The 13,953-nt window shown below is 39.5% G+C and overlaps 1 long non-coding RNA gene across 1 annotated transcript; it reads left to right on the forward strand.

Annotated features, from left to right (window-relative positions):
- Positions 1–783: 783 nt before the first annotated feature.
- On the forward strand, positions 784–1,698 carry LOC129349210 (uncharacterized). The gene is made up of 2 exons (XR_008602123.1): positions 784–1,367; positions 1,482–1,698. It is a non-coding gene; the product is annotated as an uncharacterized LOC129349210 (long non-coding RNA).
- Positions 1,699–13,953: the final 12,255 nt, after the last annotated feature.

Below are 13,953 nucleotides of genomic sequence, written 5' to 3' on the forward strand. Positions count from 1 at the left end.
TTGCACTCCTGATTCACATGCTGAAGTCCCACCACCAGTCCCAGCAACCCTCTCACTTCTGTGAAGAAGCTTGTACTTAATGAGGCATGCAAGGTAATTAGCAGCGACAGAAGCCTCAGTATACACGCACCGTCTTCATCTTCTTTCTACTCATGTTGCCCTCTCATCTCCCACCCTTTTCTCCCTTCTCATTTTTCTGATATCATTTCATCTCTTCTCCTTTTTTCCCTTACCTGTCCCCCTTCTTGCCAGACAGATACAGGCTATTTTTGTCAAGAGGATAGTAAGTAGGGACTTTTCTGAGTGAGCGCAGGAGCAGTAAACAAATCCGGTATGGCAGACGAAGAGACAGACGGACAGATAGACAGACGGAAAATCATTATTTAAAACAGGGGCATGAATGATGGACTATGGAGGACTAAAAGTGCCAAAATTAAATAAATAAATACATCATTAAATAATTAATTAAATATGTCATTAATTAAAATTGAAATCAAACATGTCATTAATTAATTAAAATTGGAATTAAATACTTAAATGTGTTGTGAAATAAATACATCATTAAATAATCAATTAAATATGTCATTAATTAAAATTGAAATCAAATATGTCATTAAAATTGGAATTAAATACATAAATGTGTTATTAAATATATCATTAATTCATTAAAATACCAATTCATTTTAAGTAAAAAACATATATTATTATTTCACTATTTAATTAATTATTTCATGGTCCTTGTGTTGCAGTGGGTCATGAATTTATTTTATCTGTCAACCTCGCCCGTCAAAGTCGGTGGGCGGATCCTAACACCTGATTGGTTACCCTGCACATCAAGTCAAGGCAAATCGATTCCAGATAACGGATTGATGCAGAGCTTGTGAACACATTCCGATACACTTGGGTGGTGCTATTCACCTCTACGTTGGTTTGGATACTCTATTAAACAAAACTTTATTGGCAACCGCTAAAGACTCGGTCCTCTTGCCCAAATGTTGATACAGCGCGGTGCAAGACAAAATTTCCTTTAGCACCTACTCGGCTCGCCACGGCTCGTCTCGGTTTAGTTGTTTTTCCATTACATTGAGTACCACCTCATCGTGGGTGGAGTCGTCATAGCACGGCGGCCCGGAAGTCCCTTACCGTCATTTGTGTGCGACACAAACGCAACACAACAATGGACATGGAGGTGATGGTACACCTGCTGCTCGGTCTGTGGCTTTCTGTCAGATTCAAAGTAATAGAAGAGTCGGAGAAAGCTGAGAGCGGCGAGTCGAAACACTCAGGAGACACACAGGAGAGTTTGGGAGGCGATGCAGCAGTATCAAGCTGAAGACAAGAGGATATGAACTAGACGACATGTGAGGGTAAGCTAATGCTAGTTCGCTAGCTATCGTGCATCAGTCCTGTGAACGACCCTGTAATGGCTGCAGTTTATCGCTGTTAGGTATTAAAATATGTGTGCTGTGTATGTGTTTCAGATGCTCTCTGATGAGACTTCATGGGATTTACCTGAAGCAGCAGCACATGAGCCTGCAGTGGCACAAAGTGTAGAGGAGGAGGGCAGAGATGTACAAGATGCACTGATGCAGGACGTGTCATGCAAAAATTAAGTTATACTTCGGTTTTTCGGTCCCCGGACCGCTATTAGTTTTCTTGAATGCAATTCTGACAATAAACTTTTGTACCTTTTGCAGATGTGTCTATGCTATTGTTTATTTGTGAAGGTTAGCAAGATTAAATGAGAAATTAAACGCCAAAACATTGAAACAGTTGTTTTAAGAATATTCGAGTTTGATAAATCAGTATTGCTTTGGTGAAATTCCGTCAACGGAATTATGAACCATAAAGTAGTCTGTGTTAAAACATGTTAAATCCCATTAAACACAAATACATTATTAGGGAATACAGAATTGTTTGGTTCAGACTGTTGACTCGTTTCCTTCCAGAGTCTTAACAGACAAAATGAAAAGTGATGATGCAATCACATAAGTCACAAAATAGTTTATTAGTCAGCAGCAAAATCAAAACTATTTACGATGTGCAAAGTACAAACTGTGGTGGGCCTGTCCTACAGAGGAGGGCTAAAAGTAAAACTACATACAAATACAGGTGCTGGTCATATAATTAGAATATCATGAAAAAGTTTATTTCAGTAATTCCATTCAAAAAGTGAAACTCATATTATACTCATTCATTACACAGAGACTGATATATTTCAAATGTTTATTTCTCTTAACTTTGATGATTATACCTGAATACTAACAAAAATCCAAAATTTGGTATCTCAGTAAATTAGAATATTGTGGAAAGGTTCAATATTGAAGACACCTTTAATCAGCTAATTAACTCAAAACACCTGCAAAGGCCTTTATATGGTCTCCCAGTCTAGTTCTGTAGGCTGCACAATCATGAGGAAGACTGCTGACCTGACAGTTGTCCAAAAGACGAGCTTTTTCATGATATTCTAATTATATGACCAGCACTTGTAAATCTCAAGTCTATGGGAGGTGGACTCGCTTACACTCGCTGGCTGCCCACTACCTGCCCCAGCTGCCCCAGCACACCCAGGAATGACTGGTTGAAGGCAGCATTCTGGGCCATCTCCTCCCGCTGCAAGGCCACTTCATTCTCTCTTGCCTCGCTGAGGAGCAACCAGATGTTCTCATCATGCTGGGCATGACTCCGCTCCTCCTCAGCCTGCATCTCCACAAGTACGCTTGGAAGGTCCAATTTTCTGTGGCCTATTTTCCCCTTGCCTAGACCAAAGACAGAAAAGTGATCAGAGTCAGCTTTAATGGCCAAGTAAGTACACAGTATACACGGAATTTGGTTTCGGCTGTTGGTGTCATCCTAGGAATATGGAAGAGAATAATAAAAAATAAAGAGACAATAGAAAGAGGAACAGGGAGGAAAAAGAAATAGTAAAGCAGAACACAATATAAACAGAAATGTACAGCTAGACTGGAATATATGAACACATTAGCAAAATGGTAATTGCTATAAACACAGTAGTGCAAAAAGCAGAGAATGCTGTTCATGGTGAAAAAAATGCTGTACATGTCCATTGGAATACCGACTATTGTACAGGTGGGTAGGAATGGGTCAGCTGTTTATTACAGTGATGGCAGTGGGGAAGAACCTGTTTTTGTGTCTGGAGGTTTCTGTGTACAGGGATCTGTAGCGCCTGCCAGAGGGGAGGGGGGAAACAGTTTATGTCCAGGGTGAGTGGGGTCTCTGATGATGTTTTCTGCAGTCCGTACTATGGGCTGTAGTCTGTTTCTGTCCTGCTGTGTAGCTGATCCAGAGGTGCACAGGACAGATCGGATGACTGCAGTGTAGAACTGGATCAACAGCTCCTGCGGCAGGCCATGTCTCCTCAGCTGTCGTAGGAAATACATCCTCTGCTGAGCCTTTTTCAGGATGGAGTGGATGTTCGTCTCCCACTGCAGGTCCTGAGACATTGTAGTCCCCAGGAGCTAGAAGGACTCCACAGCTATGATGTGGTGATGTGTTTAGCCATCCGTCCATCCATTTTCAATCATGATCATGTCTTTGATACTTTAATAAACTTCTGGCACTCTTCGCTTTAACCAAAGCACAAGCAGTACCTCCTTCACCAGAAATAAAAACAACATGGTGTGAACTTCCTTTCATCCTGTGCACATTTTGGAGTTGCTAAGAACAGCTGTGTTTTCTTATTTCTATGTATACTTTCATCCAGTTATTCAGTTTCACAGTTACCTAGTGACTATAAGAAGAATGGTTGCAATACTACACCGCACCAGAACGTAAATTAATTAGAGTGACTTACTTGTTAAGTCAATGGAAAAAAATGCAGCTGCATGTGTTCTGTTTATGTGTCACTGGAGCTACATGTAGCTTTCATCAGGTGTTCCTGAGCTGGCTGCTGCACAGTTTGCATTTACACTTGCCTGAATTCTTGGTCGTTGGTCTCGCTGTTCTGATCACGCTTGCAGGCATTTACACCTGTAGTAATAATAATGCAAAAATCAACCATGCTCTCCGTTTACCGTGTCTTACCAGTGATAAGAAGTTGCTGTGACGTGCTGGAGGTTAATGTTGACAGGGTCGGTGTCCGAGCCGGTACTGGTGTCGAAGCTGGTGCTGGAGAGGAGCCGCTGCTGCTGGTGGTGGAGAGAAGACAGGGGAGCTGAGGGCTCCGCGACGGAGGTGGAGTAGGCTTCGCATGAGGAAAGGGACTCTTGAACAGAAATAAACACTCACTCTAAGTACACGAAAAACACGACATGCTGACTGAAGTATTAGCTTCTGAGAGCCAAACGTTAGAAACGGCAGCACGAAATACAAGCAGAGCATGGAGTTAGCGCTGATGGCTAACTAGCTAGCGCCGATGGCTAACTAGCTAGCTTATTGTCTGCTACAGGAGACAACGACGTTACTTTCTAAATATACTTGTTTGCTTAAAAGAAGCTTGCCACCAATGGGATAAATGATGTATAAGTTTCTTGAAGTCACAAAACACTCACCGTCCTCGAACGTCTCCAATAATGCAGCAGCTGAGTCTCCCTCCTGTTGCTGGCGGTGCGGTGCCATTAAATAGCGTCCATTAAACCTCTTCCAACATCTCCTGGTTGACCCACGCCGGCCGCTGTGGTCCTTGGTGGACCGATAGTCACTTTTGAGCTTTTTCAGCTTCTCCCTACACTGCTTCTGTCCTCTTTATATAAAGTCTACTGTATATGTGAGCGGCCATCCGCTCAGAGACCTCCTGATAAACTTTCTCCGTCCAGCTCCCTCTGTATTCTTTGGTCCGCCACTTTGGTCTGACAGAAAAGTCTCGACCTCTTCATTCGCCCACGATACAGGTCTGGCTGTCATATTAAAATTATGAAGAACAGAGAGTTCCGTGAAGAGCAATGCACACCGTCGCTGTTTACAGTTGTTTTTTAATGCAGGGTTTTGTTTTCGTGCTGGAGTTGCTGTGTGTGTCGTCACGCCCTGTCCAATCAGTGGCCTGCACTATGTAGACGTCACATTATCGGCTCATCTCAGCTCGCTGGGAACCTCAGCCGAGAAGGTGCTGAAAATAGTGCCTGGTACCAGGCAGTGGTCTGTATGGAAACGCTCGCAAACAAAGATGAGACGAGCCGAGTCGTACCGTGCCGAGTAGATGCTTGTGGAATCGTGGCTAAACAAAGACGAGCCGAGCCGTGCCGCGCCGAGTAGGTCCTAAAGGAAAAGCCCTTGACATCGCAGCAATTTGACAGGCTGGTAATCCACAAAGAACGTAGTGTTCCAGAATTTCCCTCGGTATGCCAAACGCCCTGGTCCCTGTGTGTGCTCCTGTTGCGCCCTGGTACCAGAAAAGCTGCAGAGTACTTCTAAATTTGCAGTCGCTCTACGGTCAACATCGGAAAGTGCGGAAATAACTCCAACAACTTCAATATGCTTTGATTTTCGTTTTATATTTAGAATAACAAGAAAGTAAAATCAGTAAGAGACAGAAACGAAAAAAAGTCCGTTCATTTTCTGAGACCGGAAGTGGTCATCAGCAAGTGGAGAACCAAACAGAGTACGGTGCATAGACTGTACATAAATTTTTTTTTCGTGAGTTTTCATGGTCAAAATGAGAGATCAGGTGGCCGATGTTAAAATAAATCAATATTGATTTTTTTTATAGAGCGTTAAATTTTTGCGAAGCCAGGAGGCGGGACTACTTGATTGACAGTCCGGTCTGGAATGATTGACAGGTCCTATGGAGGAGGCAGCAGAGACTCTGTTCTCCTCGTTTGGATTAATTCTGATATAATAACTGTTGGTTTATTTATCGGTGGAGCAGCACAACATTATCCACAGACAGTTTTCCTGCCCGTTGGCTTGTTTTAACCAGTTTTCTACCTTCGGCTGATTCTACCAGCAGACACTGAAAGGACTCCAATAGTTCGGTAAGTTAGTGTTTATTTTCGTATCGGTGCCGCTTTTAATGCACTTTATATGCAGCTTTAGTGTCAGATATAACGTGTGCCATGAACTCCAGATGTTGGTGGAGTTTGTTTCAGTGTGTGTTGACCAGAGAAGAAAGTTAGCATAGTAAATATTAGCTTTAATGTTAGTGATGCTAACCGAGCTAGCTGCTCAGTCGTAGCCTGATTAAAGCTAACGTAGCATCAAGCATGTTCTAGTTGTCAGTAATCAGCTTTAATTTGACACTAAAACAGACTCTGATAGTTTTAAATGACATCAGTTTCATTAATTTGTTGAAAATTGTCTCATTTGTTGTTGTGATGTTGCTGCTGATTCATTAAAAGCAGATGATCCGTGTTGAAGATATGTTTAGTATCAGAAGTACAAGAAGGAAAATGGAAGTTTAGTTCTGCTACATCAAAGATTTCAGGATTAAAATAACTAAATGAGTCTTTATGCCTCAAATTTTATTTTTATAATAAAGAAATAATGAAATAATTACAGATAATAAAAATATAAATAGCAGAGAAAACCTGAGAGAATAATTTCCTGAAAAGTCTGTGAAGGAAAAGCAGCTTTTTATCCTGAAAGATCAGAATCAGCTCCAACATCTGCATCTGACAGCATCAAGTCAACCAGAAAGAAAAGAAAAAAGAAAATGACTTCTTTCTGATCACATCTGTTCCGCTGCTCACAGTCTGCTGCTGCTCACATTCTTCACATTTATAGTCCACTTTTAAAAGTTCAGCAGACAAGCGCTCTGCTTTGGAGTGTGACGACGTCGTCAGTGATGTGGAGAGTGAAGTTTCCGTTTCACCCACAGTGTGCTTTAGGGCAGCCGGATCGGACTTGATGTTTGAAATACTGACTGACAGCTCAGATTTAACTGTCTGTAGTTCCGTTTTGATGGGTGTTAAACTTTCACTCAAAGCCGCCAGGAGCTGGGTCTTTAAAATAACCGCCGTCTCGTTACAGAGTGAAAGTAGCAATTCCTTCTTAAGGTCAGAGATTACAGCATCTGAGGGCCTCTTCAAAAGAAGATGTAGTTGATGAAGGCGTTCTGGAGCAGGACCAGAAAGACCACGACCAAGCAGCCTTGAGATCTTAGGCAGCGTCTCCCTTGGGTGGGTGTCAACGGTGTTCACGGTCAGGTCTGTGGTAATCCCGTCAAAAAACAAAACTGAAAAAAATCTAGAATATAAATCAACATGTAACCAATGCACTCTGTGTATAACGCCATAGTATAGGATGTAGTTCAGAAAATGTCAAAGTAGAGTATACTTTTCAAGAATAACATAGTATGGCCTGTAGTTCATAGTATAGGATGTCGGCAAAAAAACCCAACTGATTATTATGTGGTTCAAAAAGTGCAAAAGGATAGGATGTTGCCTAAAATTGTCATGTATGATATGTGGTTCAAAAAATGCCATAGTGCAGTATATTGTCAAAATAGTATGTTTTTCAAGAAAACATCAGAGTATATGTTGTCTAAAAAATGCCATAGAATAATATTTCGTTGCACAAGTAAAAGTATAGTAATTTTTAAAACGGTTCAAATTCTTACATGTTGCTAAAAAACAAAAAAAAACTAAAGCAAAAAACACCGTCAGTAATATATCAATTTAAAAGGTCTATAGTATAGAGTGTCGCCCAACAAACGTCATAGTATAGCATGTCCCTCTAAAAACGTCATAATACAGCGTGTCCCTCTAAAAACCTCATAGTATAGCATGTCGTCCAAAAAACATCATGGTATAGCATGTCACTCTGAAAACAGTATATCCTTTGGTCCAAAAAATGTCACAGTATAGCATGTCGCCCAAAGAACGTCATAGTATAGCATGTCGCCCAAAAAATGTCATAGTATAGCATGTGGCTCAAAAAACGTCATTGTATAGCATGTGGCTCAAAAAACGTCATAGTGTAACATGTCGCTCTAAAAATGTCATAGTATAGCATGTCCCTCAACAAACGTCATTGTTTAGCATGTCGTTCAAAAAACGTCAACGTATAGCATGTCGCTCTAGAAACGTCATTGTATAGCATGTCGCTCTAAAAACTTCATAATATAGCATGTCGCCCAAAAAACGTCATGGTATAGCATGTGGCTCAAAAAACGTCATAGTTTAGCATGTTGTCCAACGAACATCATAGTATAGCATGTCGCTCTTAAAACATCATAGTATAGCATGTCGCTCAAAAAATGTCACAGTATAGCACGTCGCCGAAAAACGTCATAGTATAGCATGTCACTCTAAAATTGTCATAGTATAGCATGTCGTCCAAAAAACGTCACAGTATAGCATGTCGCTCTGAAAATGTCATAGCATAGCATGTCGCTCTAAAAATGTAATACTATAGCATGTCGATTTGAAAACGTCATAGTATAGCATGTCGCTCTAAAAACGTCATAGTATAGAATGTCGATCTGAAAACCTCATAGTATAGCATGTCGCTCTAAAAACGTCATCCTATAGCATGTCGCTCAAAAAACGTCATACTATAGCATGTTGATCTGAAAACCTCATTGTATAGCATGTCGCTCTAAAACCATCATAGTATAGCATGTCGCTCTAAAAACGTCATAGTATAGCATGCTGCTCTAAAAACGTCATAGTATAGCCTTTGGTCCAAAAAACATCATAGTATAGCATGTCGTCCAAAGAACATCATAGTATAGCATGTCGCTCTAAAAACGTCATAGTATAGCATGCTGCTCTAAAAACGTCATAATATAGCCTTTGGTCCAAAAAACATCATAGTATAGCATGTCGTCCAAAGAACATCATAGTATAGCATGTCGCTCTGAAAACGTCATAGTACAGCATGTCGCTCTAAAAACGTGAGAGTATAGCATGTCACTCAAAAAACGTCAGAGTATAGCATGTGGCTCTAAAAACGTCATAGCATAGCATGTCACTCTAAAAATCTTATAGTATAGCATGTCGATCTAAAAACGTCATTGTACAGCATGTCGTCCAAAAAACGTCATCGTATAGCATATCGCTCTTGAAACGTCATACTATAGCATGTCGCTCTAAAAACGTCATAGTATAGCATGTCGCTCTAAAAACGTCATAGTATAGCATGTTGCTCTAAAAACGTCATAGTATAGCCTTTGGTCCAAAAAATGTCATAGTATAGCATGTCCCTCTAAAAACGTCATAGTATAGCATGTCGCTTTAAAAACGTGAGAGTATAGCATGTTGCCCAAAAAATGTCATAGTATAGCATGTCACTCTAAAAATGTCATAGTGTAGCATGTGGCTCAAAAAACGTCAAAGTATAGCATGTCGCTCTAAAAACGTCATTGTACAGCATGTCGTCCAAAAAACGTCATCGTATAGCATATCGCTCTTGAAACGTCATAGTATAGCATGTCGCTCTAAAAAAGTCATAGTATAGCATGTCGCTCTAAAAACGTCATAGTATAGCATGTTGCTCTAAAAACGTCATAGTATAGCCTTTGGTCCAAAAAATGTCATAGTATAGCATGTCCCTCTAAAAACGTCATAGTATAGCATGTCGCTTTAAAAACGTGAGAATATAGCATGTTGCCCAAAAAATGTCATAGTATAGCATGTCACTCTAAAAATGTCATAGTATAGCATGTTGCTCTAAAAACGTCATAGTATAGCATGTTGCTCTAAAAACGTCATAGTATAGCATGCTGCTCTAAAAACGCCATAGTATAGCCTTTGGTCCAAAAAACATCACAGTATAGCATGTCGTCCAAAGAACATCATAGTATAGCATGTCGCTCTTAAAACGTCATAGTATAGCATGTCGCTCTAAAAACGTCATAGTATAGCATGTCGTCCAAAACACGTCATCGTATAGCATGTCGCTCTTGAAATGTCATAGTATAGCATGTCGCTCTAAAAACGTCATAGTATAGCATGTCGCTCTAAAAACGTCATAGTATAGCCTTTGGTCCAAAAAATGTCATAGTATGGCATGTCCCTCTAAAAACGTCATAGTATAGCATGTCGCTCTAAAAACGTCATAGTATAGCATGTCGCTCTAAAAACATGAGAGTATAGCATGTCGCCCAAAAAATGTCATAGTATAGCATGTCACTCTAAAAATGTCATAGTATAGCATGTTGCTCTAAAAATGTCATAGTATAGCATGTTGCTCTAAAAACGTCATAGTATAGCCTTTGGTCCAAAAAACGTCATAGTATAGCATGTCGCTCTGAAAACGTCATTGTTTAGCATGTCGCTATAAAAACTTCATAATATAGCATGTCGCCCAAAAAACGTCATGGTATAGCATGTGGCTCAAAAAATGTCATAGTTTAGCATATCGTCCAAAGAACACCATACTATAGCATGTCGCTCTTAAAACATCATACTATAGCATGTCGCTCTTGAAAAGTCACAGTATCGCATGCCGCTCTAAAAGCGTCATAGCATAGCATGTCGCTCTAAAAACGTCAGAGTATAGCATATCACTCTAAAAGCGTCATAGCAAAGCATGTCGCTCTAAAAACGTCATAGTATAGCATGTCGCTCTAAAAATGTCATAGTATAGCATGTCGCCCAAAAAACGTCATAGTATAGCATGTCGTCCAAAAAACGTCATCGTATAGCATGTCGCTCTTGAAATGTCATAGTATAGCATGTCACTCTAAAAACCTCATAGTATAGCATGTCGCTCTAAAAACGTGAGAGTATAGCATGTCGCCCAAAAAACGTCATAGTATAGCATGTCACTCTAAATTGTCATAGTATAGCATGGTATAGCATGTCGCTCTTGAAACGTCACGGTATAGCATGTCGCTCTAAAAACGTCATAGCATAGCATGTTGCTCTAAAAACGTCAGAGTATAGCATATCGCTCTAAAAACGTCATAGTATAGCATGTCGCTCTAAAAATGTCATAGTATAGCATGTCGCTCTAAAAACGTCATAGTATAGCATGTCGCTCTAAAAATGTCATAATATAGCATGTCGCTCTGAAAACGTCATTGTTTAGCATGTCGCTATAAAAAATTCATAATATAGCATGTCGCCCAAAAAACGTCATGGTATAGCATGTGGCTCAAAAAATGTCATAGTTTAGCATATTGTCCAAAGAACACCATACTATAGCATGTCGCTCTTAAAACATCATAGTATAGCATGTCACTCTTGAAAAGTCACAGTATAGCATGCCGCTCTAAAAACGTCATAGCATAGCATGTCGCTCTAAAAACGTCAGAGTATAGCATATCACTCTAAAAACGTCATAGCAAAGCATGTCGCTCTAAAAACGTCATAGTATAGCATGTCGCTCTAAAAACGTCATAGTATAGCCTTTCGTCCATAAAACGTCATACTATAGCATGTCACTTTAAAAACGTCATAGTATAGCCTTTGGTCCAAAAAAACGTCATAGTAGAGCATGTTGTCCAAAAAACGTCATCGTATAGCATGTCGCTCTTGAAACGTCACAGTACAGCATGTCGCTCTAAAAACGTCATAGCATAGCATGTTGCTCTAAAAATGTCAGAGTATAGCATATCACTCTAACAACGTCATAGTATAGCATGTCGCTCAAAAAATGTCATGGTACAGCATGTCGCTCTAAAAATGTCATAGTTTAGCATGTCGCTCTCAAAACGTCAGAGTATAGCATATCGCTCTAAAAACGTCATAGCAAAGCATGTCGCTCTAAAAACATCATAGTATAGCATGTCGCTCTAAAAACGTCATAGTATAGCCTTTGGTCCATAAAACGTCACAGTATAGCATGTCACTTTAAAAACGTCATAGTATAGCCTTTGGTCCAAAAAAACGTCATAGTAGAGCATGTTGTCCAAAAAACGTCATCGTATAGCATGTCGCTCTTGAAACGTCACAGTATAGCATGTCGCTCTAAAAACGTCATAGCATAGCATGTTGCTCTAAAAATGTCAGCGTATAGCATATCGCTCTAACAACGTCATAGTATAGCATGTCGCTCAAAAAATGTCATGGTACAGCATGTCGCTCTAAAAACGTCATAGTTTAGCATGTCGCTCTCAAAAATTTATTATATAGCATGTCGCCCAAAAAACGTAGGTGAGGAGCGACAGAAAAACAATCCAAACGCTGGTTTCCAGAGGGTTAGATGAGTATTTATTTGAAAGAGTAAGTTTACAACAGCACAACATGTGAAGGGGTTAAAAGCAAATGGGTGTTAGTAAAATAAGAAGAAATAAACAGAACTAAAAGTGAACTTAACGTTGACATTGATGGACATTCCAACCATAAACAAAGTAAAAGATAATCAGTACGAAAAACAACTCCTCCTGTTTACCTCTTAAAACCCAAAAACACACCGCAGTAGCACCCTAAACTAAAACTACCAATGGGTTCCCTGTTTTCCTTTGTGAACAATTCAAAGGTCCCTCTCTATCTCCCCACACATCCACCAACCACTGGAACAAATCTCCAAAGTTCTGCCGGGCCAGCTAATCTTCCCCTCAGAAGAAGTGCCGCCACCTGGCAGATGAAGGAGCCTTTTGAGAGGCAGCTGGCATCGTGATTGGACTGTACTTTGGTCTCTTCCAATCCAGCTTCAGCTCCAGAGACGTCAGGCGGGACGAGTCAACGGAGGCCTGGTGGACGAAGGCATGCAGCTGAGTTGAAAAAAAATGCGATCTTTCAACATGTTGTAAAAACATGCCATATGATGAAATAATGTAAAGTAGGCCGTGAAAAACACTCCAGAAAGGTTTTCTTTGAAAAAAAGAATCATCATGAATTTTGGTGCAAAAAAAAAATGCCATAGTATACGATGTTGAAAAATGTCATTTTTCAACATGTTGTGAAAACATGCTGTATGATGAAATAATGTAAAGCAGGCTGTGAAAAACACTCCAGAAAGGTTTTCTTTGAAAAAAAAATCATGAATTTTGGCGCAAAAAAAAGGCCTTACTACACTATGTCGAAAAAAAATGCCATTTTTCAAACATGTTGTAAAAACGTGCCATATGATGAAATAATGTAAAGCAGGCTGTGAAAAACACTCCTGAGTGTTTTTTTTTCAAAGAAAACCTTTCTGGAGTGTTTTTCATGCCCTCCATGATATTATTTCATCATATGGCATGTTTTTACAACGTGTTTGAAAAATGGCATTTTTTGTCGACATAGTATAGTAAGGCGTTTTTTTTGCGGCAAAATTCATGACGATTTTTTTTTCAAAGAAAACCTTTCTGGAGTGTTTTTCACGGCCTCCTTTACATCATTTCATCATATGGCACGTTTTTACAACATGTTTGAAAAATGGCATTTTTTTTCGACATAGTATAGTAAGGTGTTTTTTTTGCGCCAAAATTCATGATGGTTTTTTTTTCAAAGAAAACCTTTCTGGAGTGTTTTTCACGGCCTCCTTTACATCATTTCATCATATGGCACGTTTTTACAACATGTGTGAAAAATGGCATTTTTTTTCTACATAGTATAGTAAGGCGTTTTTTTGCGCCAAAATTCATGATGATTTTTTTTTTCAAAGAAAACCTTTCTGGATTGTTTTTCACGGCCTCCTTTACATCATTTCATCATATGGCATGTTTTTACAACATGTTTGAAAAATGGCATTTTTTTTCGACATACTATAGTAAGGCGTTTTTTTTGCGCCAAAATTCATGATGATTTTTTTTTCAAAGAAAACCTTTCTGGAGTGTTTTTCACGGCCTCCTTTACATCATTTCATCATATGGCATGTTTTTACAACATGTTTTAAAAATGGCATTTTTTTTCGACATAGTATAGTAAGGCTTTTTTTTGCGTCAAAATTCATGATGATTTTTTTTTCAAAGAAAACCTTTCTGGAGTGTTTTTCACGGCCTCCTTTACATTATTTCATCATATGGCACGTTTTTACAACATGTTTGAAAAATGGCATTTTTTTTCGACATAGTATAGTAAGGCGTTTTTTTTGCGCCAAAATTCATGATGATTTTTTTTTCAAAGAAAACCTTTCTGGAGTGTTTTTCACGGCCTCCTTTACATCATTTCATCATATGGCATGTTT

Source organism: Amphiprion ocellaris, chromosome 7, assembly GCF_022539595.1.
Source record: "Amphiprion ocellaris isolate individual 3 ecotype Okinawa chromosome 7, ASM2253959v1, whole genome shotgun sequence".
Taxonomy (NCBI): domain Eukaryota; kingdom Metazoa; phylum Chordata; class Actinopteri; family Pomacentridae; genus Amphiprion; species Amphiprion ocellaris.